The sequence below is a fragment of the Arctopsyche grandis genome, chromosome 7 (genome assembly GCF_051622035.1).
Source record: "Arctopsyche grandis isolate Sample6627 chromosome 7, ASM5162203v2, whole genome shotgun sequence".
Lineage (NCBI taxonomy): Eukaryota > Metazoa > Arthropoda > Insecta > Trichoptera > Hydropsychidae > Arctopsyche > Arctopsyche grandis.
Genome location: NC_135361.1, coordinates 19,858,524 through 19,872,072, shown reverse-complemented (window position 1 = coordinate 19,872,072; position 13,549 = coordinate 19,858,524). Strand labels below are relative to the sequence as shown.

At 37.0% G+C, this 13,549-nt stretch overlaps 1 protein-coding gene across 10 annotated transcripts in view; it reads left to right on the top strand.

The window, feature by feature from the left end:
- Positions 1–13,549, top strand: part of mrj (DnaJ heat shock protein family (Hsp40) member B6 mrj) — a 60,305-nt gene that overhangs the window by 33,566 nt on the left and 13,190 nt on the right. The gene's annotated exons all lie outside the window — the stretch shown is intronic.

Here is a 13,549-nt window from a genome sequence, read left to right as displayed (position 1 = left end):
GCTTCTGTCTCAACGTGTATATTTTTTTTCACACGGAGATACGATCGCCGAAATGTATCCACAAAATTAATTCGAATAAAATTTTACTATCGCAGATCTCACTACATGCTGGTAATTTACTACGCACGCATATTATTCGCTATTTTTTTTTTCAAATCTGAACCTCTTCAAAAATATTAACTGCGTGCTTGTTGATAATGGTTGAACATTTCCGCTACCAAATTATGATCTGGTTATATTGTTCCGCTCGCGTAATATTCCCATACGTCTCGCAGTATCTCGTCTTGATCTCATTGTAATCTGATTACTCGGCAGGTGTCGGTCCGATCATCGTATCCATCTATTATCGGTTTCAATGAACTTTTTGCTCGCTGTCTTTCGTATGTGTAACGCTTGAGCTTTTGTTATTTTATTGTGCTTTTGGATCGGTCGTGACGTATCATATCTAGTGTCACTTTCGCAACGCCACTTGGCCCGACACAAAAGACCAGAGCGTGGTACAATTTATATCCAACGTCTGAGATTACATCTCATTCATTTTCGTTGAAAAGCGTTCGAGTGCAATTCTCGTTTCGGACACAATGTGGGTACCGAATGGTGACAAGCGACGACGTGTCTTTTTCTTCTATTTGCAATGTTGCGTGTATCGATACTATTTATTTTGCTTCTTTCGGCAAAGAGGAGAAAACAAAAATGTAATGGATGTGGAAAAGGGAACACGGCGTTCTGGTGCGGTTTTTTGGCCGCAATCGTTTGACGTTCCGCATGTGCAGCTCTGGACAATCGCCGGCTCAATGCCATTTTCCTACGTGTATGTGCTAGTTTTTCTTTAAAACTCAATTTACCACTGTAAAATTATGTTTTTATTTTTTTCCACTCAAATCAATTCGTAGAACCCAGAGTTCTTTTAGTCACAGCTTAGTCGATTAATACTATAAATATTGTATAAGAAATAAAATAGTGAGTAACGCGGACACACGGAGTGGTATGCGGCAAGTGTTGTTTTTTTTAATAGTTTTGCAAAAAAACGCTAGCACGCCTAATCTATACCGTTGCGATCCTTGACCAAACTCACCCCCTGGAGTTTTCAGTGATATTTTATCATTTTATTGAGATACATTTGACAGTGATCGATAAAGGTGATTCACACATTTGAAGAAATGTAGGAGAAAAAACAATAAGTTGGTACGATTAACAATGCCATAAAGATACACCCACTACAGCTGGAAACCACGAGCACGTCACGTGCCACACTTTGTCCTGTCTCCAATCAAAGGAGTTCTCACATTGCAACATTACTGCGTGCAAAGAGGAACGAAGCAACGTGATAAGAGGACTTCGATAATATCAAGAGATGGAGTGTCGTCTAGGCAACTTATATGTGTTCGTGACTCCATGATACTTCGGTTCTCTATTGTGTGGCGTGTTCAGTAGATAAGATTGGACTAAAATGACACTTATTTTCAAAGGCTATGCAAAATCATCCGTATACATTTTCTTACAATGTATATATAATATTTACATGACAGTAAATATCTTCCATCGCGGTGACGTTGCAATCCTTGTATGTATGTATTATGTTAAAAATAATTGAATCACACAAGCAACGGATACCATTAATTAAAAAAAAAGATATTCTCCTCTATTTATATTGCGGCCTTATGTGGCTCGATTATAAATTTGAATGTTTTGTATATTGCAAACCAGTCTTGGGCGTGCAGTCCAATGAATTGCAACGTTAATGTCCTTGATTCATCCGCCGTGCATTATTTAACAACCTGCATTCTACGTAGAATTGTAGTAAAAACAATAGCATTATGGCTTATGCAAATTTGTTATTATTGTTTTGATCCAATCTGTAATTAATGATCGTTGACTTCGTAAACATACATATACCAGTGATAATTTATAACTTTATTTGTGTAATGTATGAAAATGCACCTGTCTTCATGTTACAGTTTTTATTATAGTTCGTTTTTTTATGACAGTTCAACTTTCATTTAATTTATTTACGTTTTTTTTTACAACTAATCGGGGATAGTAGACATTGGACCGGTTCGTCGATATACTGGGGCGGTTGTCTGTCTCGGACCGGTTCGGGGATGGTTAGACCGGTCTCCCTGCCCTACATACTCGTCAATCGTCCGGTTAAAATGGTTTCCACGCGTTTCCCTTTCGTTGTCTTCCGGGCCAGAAGTGTTCTTTCTGGTCATCGGTCCTCTCCCACTCGCGCAATAATTGCGGTCGGGGTATTTTTGTGTGTTCACGATGCACCTACAAACCTGCAGCCGAGTTATTTCCGACGCGCGTTTTTGGTGATTCGCGTCGTCATCGTCTGCGCCACTCTCTAGTGCCGGGTGAACTGTTTTGGATCGCCCCAAACAATCTGATTGATGACTTCAACCAATTTTGTCCTGTTTCCAGGTCGTTAGTCAGTATGCAGTGAATGGGTTTTCTAGATATTGCATTGCAATTTTATCTAATCTAGCTATCTTGATCGCATTTTTGACATATTACTATCCAACGACAATCTATTGAATTTCGAAATTCAATTTTGTAACTTGTATTGCATACCTATTTTGTTGAAAGTGCTGTTTTGAATTCTTGTATTAAATATGCATTGCATGTATAGAGTAGAATAATGTGACACTGCCAATCGTTTAGTTGAATATATGTATTACCTGTAATATAATATGAATGTAATATTGACTATGCATATAGGATTTGACCCAAGACACTGGATGAGTGTGCATCTCAAGCATTTAAAAAAAATTTAGTTCACTTTTAGATAGTCAATTTCAATATTTTCTTTGTATTATTTTCTTGTATGATCTGATTTTAATGAATGCGGTAAACCATCATACTAAATCTTATGAACGATTAATATATGTAGATAATTCATGTATGCATATTACACAATTTCTTGTATGATCGCTAGTCGTATGTATCAGTGGCGTGCTGTGGAAATCTCCCTGTTTTTATCGCACAGCAGTTTTTACGTGTGCAGGATGTGCGATAAAAACGGAGATTTCCACGGCACGTCACCGATGTATGTATATGTATAATGTATCTGCTTTGTGATTCATTTTTATCTAGACATTGTATGTATTGCATTATAAGCCGTATTATTATATATAGAAGATAAATATTGTATATAGCTAAAACACTGAACTATAGTTATGATTTCTTTCGTCTATTACAAGAGAGAACGTGTTGAACATTGTTGGGTGATTTTTGTTTTCACCGAAAAAAAACTTTGTATATTTTGGAAATGTATAACTTTGTTTGCGACTTTTTCTGAATAGGGTGTTGATGTGTCATTGACTTGTCTGAAAGTGATGAATCTAAATTGTTGCTCAATTAATTTATTATTTACCCCGTCCTCGCTCTACCAACGTGTCAAACTTATTAATTGCACATTGTTACAAGCCAATTTTGAACGTATATATCGCTTCAATCTACGACGCTGCGAGATTCGATCGAAATCTCCCGACGAAATTTAAAAGCATTTTAAATTAGACCGATCCCACCAGTTGTATCTGCGATACATATACATAATAGATAAAATCGTTTTCTCTTCGAGACGTTTATCACGATTTCGTATCATGCACTCACACGCGGTTGACATTTCGTTGATTGACCATTAAAGTCATTCGAGAAAGTCGGTCAAATACCTCGGGTGTGTATTAATTCGTAGGTGGTGGTCCAAAAATAAAAAGCAGCGTCGATATTTTTTTCTCGGCTGCATTGATATTTTCGATTGATCGGACACGTTCGACGGTGCAAGCACGTACATATTTCCAATGTTGTTATTTGTCAGTGTTGAGAATTACCTACACCAGATCGCAGTTGCCGCAGGTCATGTCGGGTCGATCGAGACAGCGTGGGACCAGAGACGTCTGCTGAAGCCATCACGTCACGTGCATCATCGGCCATCGATTCAGGTCGATTGCACTTGCACAAGGAAACGATGTTTATATTTATCATGTCAGGTATCTTTCTGCAGAGCGTCTCGAGGGGTCTCCTCGTTTAGGTTTATCTCGGCAAATTATTTATATCTGCATTGGGTTTATCTCGGCAAATTATTTATATCTGCATTATTTATATCTGCATGGGGCGAGGGAAAAGGACGTGTCTTGTATCCGAAGACGTCTACTGACAATCAATATTCTGGCGGGGCTGGCTTTTATTGATTCCGTTGAATACCCGACACTAGCTCCTATCCGCCATGTTAATACATATGTCGGTGTGCATTTGATGTACCTACATATATAATAATTTTGCGCTTATTTGTGTTTGCCATTATGTCGGCAGCGCATTAGGAATATTCTGTCCTTTTTGTGACATTTTAAAAAACTTGACATTTGATGGTTTTGTGTGAGTTTTGGTATTTACTTATTAAATTTTAAATATCTTACGTCGTCTACTAAATGGATCGTCATAGGATTAGGTGAATTTCTGATATCAATCAATCGTATTCTTTTTGACTATTTGTAGGTATTTTCTTTGATATGCGTCCACTATTATTTTTTCGAGTCTAGACTGTATGTTGTTTGAAAATTGTAGTGGGGATGCAGTCGTATACACTTCTACAGAACATTTGTGATAATAATCTGAAAATAAATTGAGGCAATTGGGACGTTTTAATTTAAAGTAGTGAAAAGTTCATACTTGTGCTGCTGATTCACAGTTTTTTTTTTTGCCAAATCTGATTAACTATCTGATTTTGTTTTAATTTATGAGTGAAACGACAATAGACTCAAGGACTACTTTCACTAACACTGTCTTTAAGTAAAACTACTCTTTTTTTCTGCAAAAACGTTATAAGATTTTTGCAATTAGAGCTCCGGCAGCTGGACAGGGATATTAGAAAAGTAAGACTAAAATTAATGTAAATTATACTTAATTAATGTATAATAAATATATTTAATACCCGATAGTATTATATTAGTCTAATTATTAGACAGTATGGCAGTAGAAGTAGCTAAAAATTATTTATATGTAGGTCAAATCATTGAGATGTCCGGTAATAAAGAAGAGGAAATAAGGAGACGTATGAAATTAGGATAGAGTGCATTTGTACGAATTATTAATTCAAATCTAAAATACCACTGTGTCTGAAGATCTTCGATCAATGTTTATTGAAACTTAAGCATTGAACGCCAGAATACTGCATAATGTCCAGTACACTCAAATAATTATGGAACGCTGTATGCTTGGCATAACGAGAAGATATAGAAAACAGAATACGTGGGTTAGAAGTATGACAAAGGTGGTTGTTGTAATGGCGAGAGTAAAAATATTGAAATGACAATGGGCGGGTCACGAAACTAATAAAACAGACGACAGATAGACGAAAAAATTGCTCCAATTGGTACCCGAGAGAATGTTAAAACAAGGTACAAGGAAGGCCACAGGAGAGAAGTGTGGATGAAATTAGAAAAATGTCTGGAATGAGATAGATGAGGATTGCTCAAAACAGAAACGAATGGAAGCGTGTAAGAGGCCTTCATCCAACAGTGGCTGGTCAATTGCTTTGAATGGTGATGATACATATGTATGTACACACTTGTCCCACATTTGCTCCAAGGAAAGCCAGGATGGAAATTTGTACATTTATTGAAAACAAATGAAAATTTTAAAGGGACATTATGTCTTGTGTCATATTTTATTGCTTTAATTTTCCCTTCGTATTTTTTTCCGTTTTCGTACGGAAATGATTTAGAGCGTTATAGGGAGAGGTTGACTACTTATTTTCTTAAGAGATATGTAATATTATATTATGTATGTTCATCGAATAACATCTAATCTTGATGTCAAAAGTCTGATATAATTATAAAATATCCTACGTCGCCTACGAAATGGATCGTACAGGATAAGTTAAATATTTGATATCAATTTATTGTATTGGTTTCAAATTTTACGATATGAAAAAGTACAAAAATATCTTGTGACATATTATATATGACACATCAATATAATTATAATTATATACACCGTATTATCACAACGTGAAAAGAGTACATGCATAGGTCAATGGCCGGCGATGGAAGGATTTATCATCATATGTAGATATGATGCGCCAAATGATTATATTCTATATAATTTCATAATCTGACTATGATTAGAAATATCGAGAGTGCTCATTAGTGTACGTATTATTACTCTCCTACCTTGATATTCACCCGCAATGTTAAGTTTGTCTATTTATAACGTTGTCCATACATATGTAACTGCTACGGCCTCCCGGTGTTTTCCAGTCACGTTCATCATTCATTCCGATAAAAACATCACCAAGTTTCCGTGAGAACACATCGATGTGTTTAGGCACATAATGCTGATTTTTTATTCATTTCCACCATGCTAACATGTAATTCTTACTTTATAGATTTTCACTTACGAGTCGAATCGGTTGATCATGATTTTTTAATGCGAGTTTCGACACAATGAATTGTTAACGTTCATTGTGTCGATTTAACCTCTGCCTTATTGCTTACCATTTTTGCCCTATATCGAATCGATTATAGTGTAATTGATGAGTCTGTTGGAACTGATCGATGCCTAGATTGAAAATGTTTAGAATGCGAAACATCGGCAGAAGGATCTCGTTAGTTGAAAATTCTCAGTATTTGCCCTAGTATCTGTAATAACTTGGTGGCATTGGCCGTGCTGTTATTGAACTAAATTCGATTGATACCATTCCGTTTGACTTGACTGTCGAATTGTACATTGTCAATGTGCTTACGCTTGTAAATCTAGAACTACACGAAGGCTGTGCATTGTTCAAGTTGACTTCCGTTAATTTTAGCAACAGCTGTATTTTTGCGAAAATTGTTCATTTTCACTATTCATATTTTCTCTGAAAATTTCTCTGTTTAAATACACAGTGGTCCAACGTGGCACGTTTTTTTTTTTTACATATTTTGCACATGTAAAATCGCTAGACTTACACCGGTACGCCGAATTTGTACCACCGCGTATCTTCGCAAGCCTCACCCCCTGGAGCGTTGTCGGTGATGCGGACATAAGTTTGACAATGATCGATAACGGTGATTCCCATATTTAATCCCATAAGTTCAGAGTAGCTCACTGGTAGATCCAATGTATACCTACTAGTAGAGAGGTCGTGGGTTTAAGTGTGGAATCTAGTAATTATTCGATCATATGCGCTGCTGGCTAGATCATGAAGGCTATGAAAACCCAAATACCGAATGATTGATTAATTCAAATCAAATGAAAATACGCCTCTCACTGCTGGAGTCCACGTACGTGTTCCGTGTCGCACTTTTGATTGTGTTATAATAAGTAACGCTGTGCGATAGAAATACAGAAAATTTCACAGCACGCATTACTTATTATAATGTAATCACTGGAAAACTTCTACATACATATGTAATCACTAGATTACATAACGTAGAATTTACATACACATGTAGGTTCTGTGTCCCTCAGACAAATCATGTATAGGTTGATGATTGTGTCACGATGAACTTCCCTGTACAAATCGGCAAACTTCCCCGACAAAATTAATATGCGAAATAATGTCTACGGACAAAACGATAACGCGACATAATGTCTACGGACAAAACGATAACGCGACGTAACGTCTACGGACAAAATGATAACACGACATCACATGTTCAAAAACGAGTTTTTATCTTATTAACGAATATTATTATTCTGTCTGTAGACATTATGTCGTGTATTCATCTTGTCGGGGACGTTGTCGTTCGCCGTTTTGTCCGGGGATGTTTGGTAATGGAACTGTTGATGACGGAGGATGTGCCTCATCCTCTGAAAACTATCACAAAATCCTCACCTGTTTCTTACCTGGTGTGTACATATGTAGTAGATTTTGCGTATGAAAGTTTCACTTCGTTATTACAAGCATGCTCACTAATTTCGCATTGCAACGCGGATCGTTTCGATTCGAGAACCCAAAATAATTCTTGAATCAATTTTCCAAGCTCGAGCTCTATTTTTACTACCACTTTATATTATCGGGTATCGATTTGGTGTATTGTTGATACATTAAATTGATCGGGAGGCCCCGCCCATTCATTGTGTTTAGAGTTACGTCAATGACGTCCACTAACGACTTGTTAACTCATCGGGGTCAGCCCTTGAAATATTTGTTTGTTCAGCATCAAAATATATCCATTTCAGTGCAAACTCCATTCCGAGCTAATTGATCCATATTGAATTCGCAGAGTGCATGTCCTTAAATGGACTATCCGCGTTACGGTAAAATATAACTGTTTTAGGTATATGGGTGTCGGCGATTCAGGCCTACGTAGTACAGCTCGAATGCACCTATGTATTGTTTTAAGTGCAGTTTGATTGGTTAATAACCCAGATATCAATTGATTGCAGAGTTTGTCGGTTTTTTCGCAAGCGTGTTTCGACGTCGCCCACGCTAATTTTCAGCATTACTTACTTCATCAAAAACAATTGATTGCGATGCTCGAATGGAGAGCGAGGTAGTGACCCTTATAGACTTTATTTTTTCTTTTGGGTCGTAAATAATTCGGTCCGAACGTTCCTCTTCCTCCTTTCGGCCACGCCAGGTCCGGCGCAAGGCGTTCTGCCAACTGCTTTCGACCAAAATAACCATTCTTCAAAATATAAATACTTCTTTGAGGTGACATGATTTAATTGCTGATATCCTACCATAAGTATGTGATTTAGTAGTTTCGCAAATGTTCACAAATTGTCGCCTTATTTACGGATGCTCAAACTTGTATGGAATTCAGTGAAATTATCCTAAGATTAGGATAATGATCTATATTTCTAATAATCATAAGATTACTGATAAAGTTGGTTCAGCTAATTCAGCTCAAAATAGAATAGTTTTCGCGGGTCAGTTGTAGCTCAAGGTCGATTTCTTGGCCGTTCTTGTTTTAATATGACAAGCGTTTATGCTTTTTGAAATGTAGTGACAGTTCCTTAGGAAGAGCACTTTTTATAAATCTAAAACAGCTAAGAAGAATGGAACGGATGTTTGATGTTGGGAATTATATGGAATTTGCTTAAAATAGTATAAAACCATCAAAATTACATAAGAACAATTTATCCGGATTATAATGACATTTAAAGTTTGTCTACTGATTTACAGCGTTCCAATTATTTTATTAGTCGGATTATTTTTTTTTTTGCAGGTTGGATCTTTTTTGTTACATTACAGGTGCAGACGCACAGAATCGTACACGGCACGTGTTGTTTTTTTTTTTTGGATAATTTCGCAAATGCAAAAAATTCTGGTATGCTTGGTCTGGGCTGTCCGATCTTCTCAAAACTCACCCCCGTAGTGTTTTCGGTGATATTTTATACGTGCATTGACATAGATTTGACCGTAATCGATGAGAGGTTCCCGTATTTGAAAAAATGTGAAAGAAACAATACCGTTCGAATTAACATGTTTGACATGAAGAAACACCTTTCCCAGCTGGAAACAACGAGCACGTCTATGCCGTACATTCAGTGTTTGCGCCTTACGTCAAATTGTTCTGCATCCTGGTCTAAATTTTGTATGGGATTGGTGAATGTAATCGATAAAGTAGGTCACTTCAGGAATTGATTAAATTTATTTAGTCATCGTTAGGAATTGCTAAATTGTAGCAAAATTTCTTCTACATTCAAATAAATGTAATTCTTTTTTATCGCTTGCAACTATGTAAACATCATCTGTTTGCTTAGTTGTCGCTCGATATGTAATGTAAATATGGTGACGATTAAACCGAAAATGTTCACCTGACGACTTTTCATTTATTTATTTTTTCATCATGTGCTTCCCTGACCCTTTGCTAAATTACTATCGTTTGCGGTGAATTAAAGCTCGTTAATGATTCTCAATGGTCAGTGCTTGGCAAGCGTTCAACGATTCACCGTTTGTTGACCACCGAGTTACACTTTTTTGACGGGCATGTACTTGAAAATTACTATGCAATTTGTTTTAGTACAATTTGACACTTTATGCCTTTTATTATAATGTTCGAAAAGTGGTCGATTGTTAACGCGGAAACGACCCGATAAAATACAGTGTGATTGTTCAAGCTGAAATCTTTGGTTGTATAATTGGTTGTTCAATGAGGCGAAACTGTCACGGTTTGGCCATAAATTGGTCAGATCATAAGTCAAGGTTTTACAAGAATAGTAGGTATAACTGGTAATGTAGCGTTCACCGCCCGAAATTGTCATTGCTTTAATTTTCAATTAATTGCTAGAGTTGATATCGCTCTGGAAAGCTGGTATTGGTGATCATTATTTAATGCTAATTTGAACGCTACGCTAAATTCTCTTGCGCAATTAACTACGCCGGAAACTTTGAATTGTTTCACTTTCGATTTTGAACCGACCAAAATGGAAAACGAATATATCAACAGTTATATCACGTTTGTGTATCATCTGCGGCGTAATTAGAATATTACGATCCGTATTGGCAATTCATTTGATTTAATTATATCAGTAGTTGGTTTTAACGGTTGTGATAATTTTACTTGCCACTGTAATTTGTTCCATGCTATTTTACTATACATAGAGTATATGTAGATAAATAAACTACATAACTCTTAAAAAAAATCATCAAAAATCTTTATAAAATTAATCATTCATTGCACAATATAAGAAAAGGGGCACAAATGTGTATTATAACATTTTTATTGCAGAACAATAAACCATGAAAAGAGAAACGTAAATAATGAACAGCTTTGAACCTAATGTAGAAAACGTTTCCAACAGTATCAACGATTGCTTTTCGATTTGCTGCTGACACTTGTTGCCTCTTTGTATCTGGAACTTGGGATCAGGCAGATGTTGTTAATTTCGTAGAAAATCCTTTTTTGGTTGTTCTTTACGTGTATATGCTACGAAATTACGTGTATTTGCTACGAAAATCGTGAATATGAAATATCTGGCCCTCGAATTCTCGTTAGTGTGATTAATGTGAAAGATATTATATATATGTATTAAAAAAATATATATATAAAATATACAAACTCTTGTTCATGCAAACGAAAATTTGAGAAAACGAGTCTCGAGAAATTGCAAGTCTATAGAACGGAGCGCAAGGTCTGGCCAACAGCACTGGATCAGAGCTCAAACCGATGACCCCTCAGTTAGCATTATACGCTAACCACTGAGCTATCTTACAAACAAACATTTTAGTCTTTGTACGCGTTTGTGATTCGCGAAGAGCTACGTCTGGACAGTGTTAGTACATGGATGTGAAACGTGGACTCTGAAGACCAGGATGATCAGCCGTATCGAAGCTTTTGAGATGTGGGTCTACAGGCGTATGCTGAAGATCCCATGGACCAAAAAAATATCAAACGAAGCTGTCCTCGGCATGATAGGGAGTGGCAGAGAACTTGTTTCTGTCATCAAGCGGAGAAAGATGGAGTACCTCGGACACATGATACGGGGTCCAAAATACGGATTTCTCCGTTTGATAACCATGGGGAAAATAGAAGGTAAAGAATGGATTAGCAAGAAAAAAATATCTTGGTCGCCAACGCCCGGATGCGGACAAGGCATTGAGAAGAAGAAGAACTGAGCTATGTTATATGTGCGAATGAAACTTAAAATTGGCTATTATTAAGGCTTCCATTTAAAAATTACACATTTACAACACTAATACGGGCCCTTTATTTAGTACAGTGTGGAGCGCACGCCATACTATCACAAATTATTCAATACCATCGTTCGTTTGCTCTTTTCTTTAAATTCATACATATTTAACTACAAGGTTCAACACAATTGAATCAATTCCGTGGAATTTGTGCCGTCGCGTGACAGAACACCGTTCGTGTGTTTCGTGCAATTGAAACTAGGTTTGGAGAACCAACTACTGCACAGCCCAACAAGTGCATGAAGTACACGCTCACCATGGGCAAGTGACACATTTCTTTGTGTGGAAATTCGGACTGTTTTACCGTTATTTTCTATTGAGCCACGTGTATATGTGTACATATGTACACATGCACGTCAAACATTTTGGCTTCCGAATTCTAGCGTCATCTTTCTCGAGAACTCGACATTGGATTGGGTTTAGAAGGTGCTCGTCGAGATGCACCCTTGCCAGTGGCGGAGGCGGTCGCGTTTTGCGCCTACGTCCACCGCCGGAACAGGTGTCTGTAAGTGTTATATGGACATCAGGTGGGCGAATGTGCTCTCAACTGGCTCAGGGGCACGTCTCCCGGTCGCCGTGACCCACTCCGACCCTGGACCAACGGAACAATTGTCGGGCCTAAATGACCTGGGTAAACCCAATCCCACGTATCTGAGGGACAATCGCCGTGTCATCGGCCAATGTCAATCGACGAGTGGTCCCATCATCGCGTCTAAGTCAAATTTACCCTGTTAACTCGTTAACGTCTTTATTGCCGCGCTAATGAGAGAAGGTCGAGAACTTGGATGTTTATGGTCTCCAATTCATGGGGTTAAATTACGCGCGTAATGTGTGTGCTTGGTTGATCGATTTTGTTTGAGGTTAACCACCTTGTTGTGTGGATCGACCATTATGCTGTGGTTAACTATGTATGTGGTAGAATAGGACTGTTTCCTCTTCACTCTTATTCAAAATTAGTTTAGTCTCTTTTGAAACACTTCCAACCACTTTTCTTTGATGTTTAATTGAATATTCATTGTACAATTTTTTCCATATATTACTTATGTACGCAAATTGAGGTTGTTTTAGGATTTAAATAGAACTTTTTTCTTGGTTAGTGATTTAAGGGCTGTATGCTACGAAATAAAGCTCTTATTGTCTTATTTAATATTTAATTAAAATTTATATTTTCCCCTAATGCCATTACGGACAGACCATGAGCGACACCTATGCTATTAAACTTGTACATATATAAACTTATATATTATAAATTTGAAATCATATTTAAATAATGGTGACATAGTGGGTAGGATGGTTTTGCCAATTTGATGAGGAAGCGTTTGAACAATGTTGGATTAGTTGGCAAACTCTGGTAGGAAACGATCGAATTGGAATCACAAATATTCCATTCTGATCAGTAGCACTGCGGAAATACTCTGATTTTTTTTTTTCAATCGAAGTCAATCCATGGCCCGAACCCGAGAACCTCTCGGTGGTTAGCATTAAAGCAACCACCGAACTATATTGCTCACTTGTAATCCTCATTGAAAGTCCATAATACTCTAACCACTGCGCGCTCCTTCGTATTTAAGGCTATGGCTCGAAATTAATTTTGGTTTCTTGACATCTAAAAATATCCTGTGATACTAAAGAAATTGAAAAAAAGTCCGTATTATTCGTTAGTTTGAGATATGTATATTCAAGAGGTAGTGTCAAGGGTTGACATTAAACACATAATAAAATAATCGAATTGGTTTCTAAAAACGCGTGGCGATTAAGTGGTTAATGAATGGTTCGACAACGGAAAATAAAATGTTCAAGAACACGGGTTTAAAAAAAATTAACAAGCGTGAAACGCTTTTCAATTTATTTCGACTTGACATAAATTTCAACTGCATCAAAAGACAAGATACATAAATTTTCTAAAGTATTTTCTAAAATCGA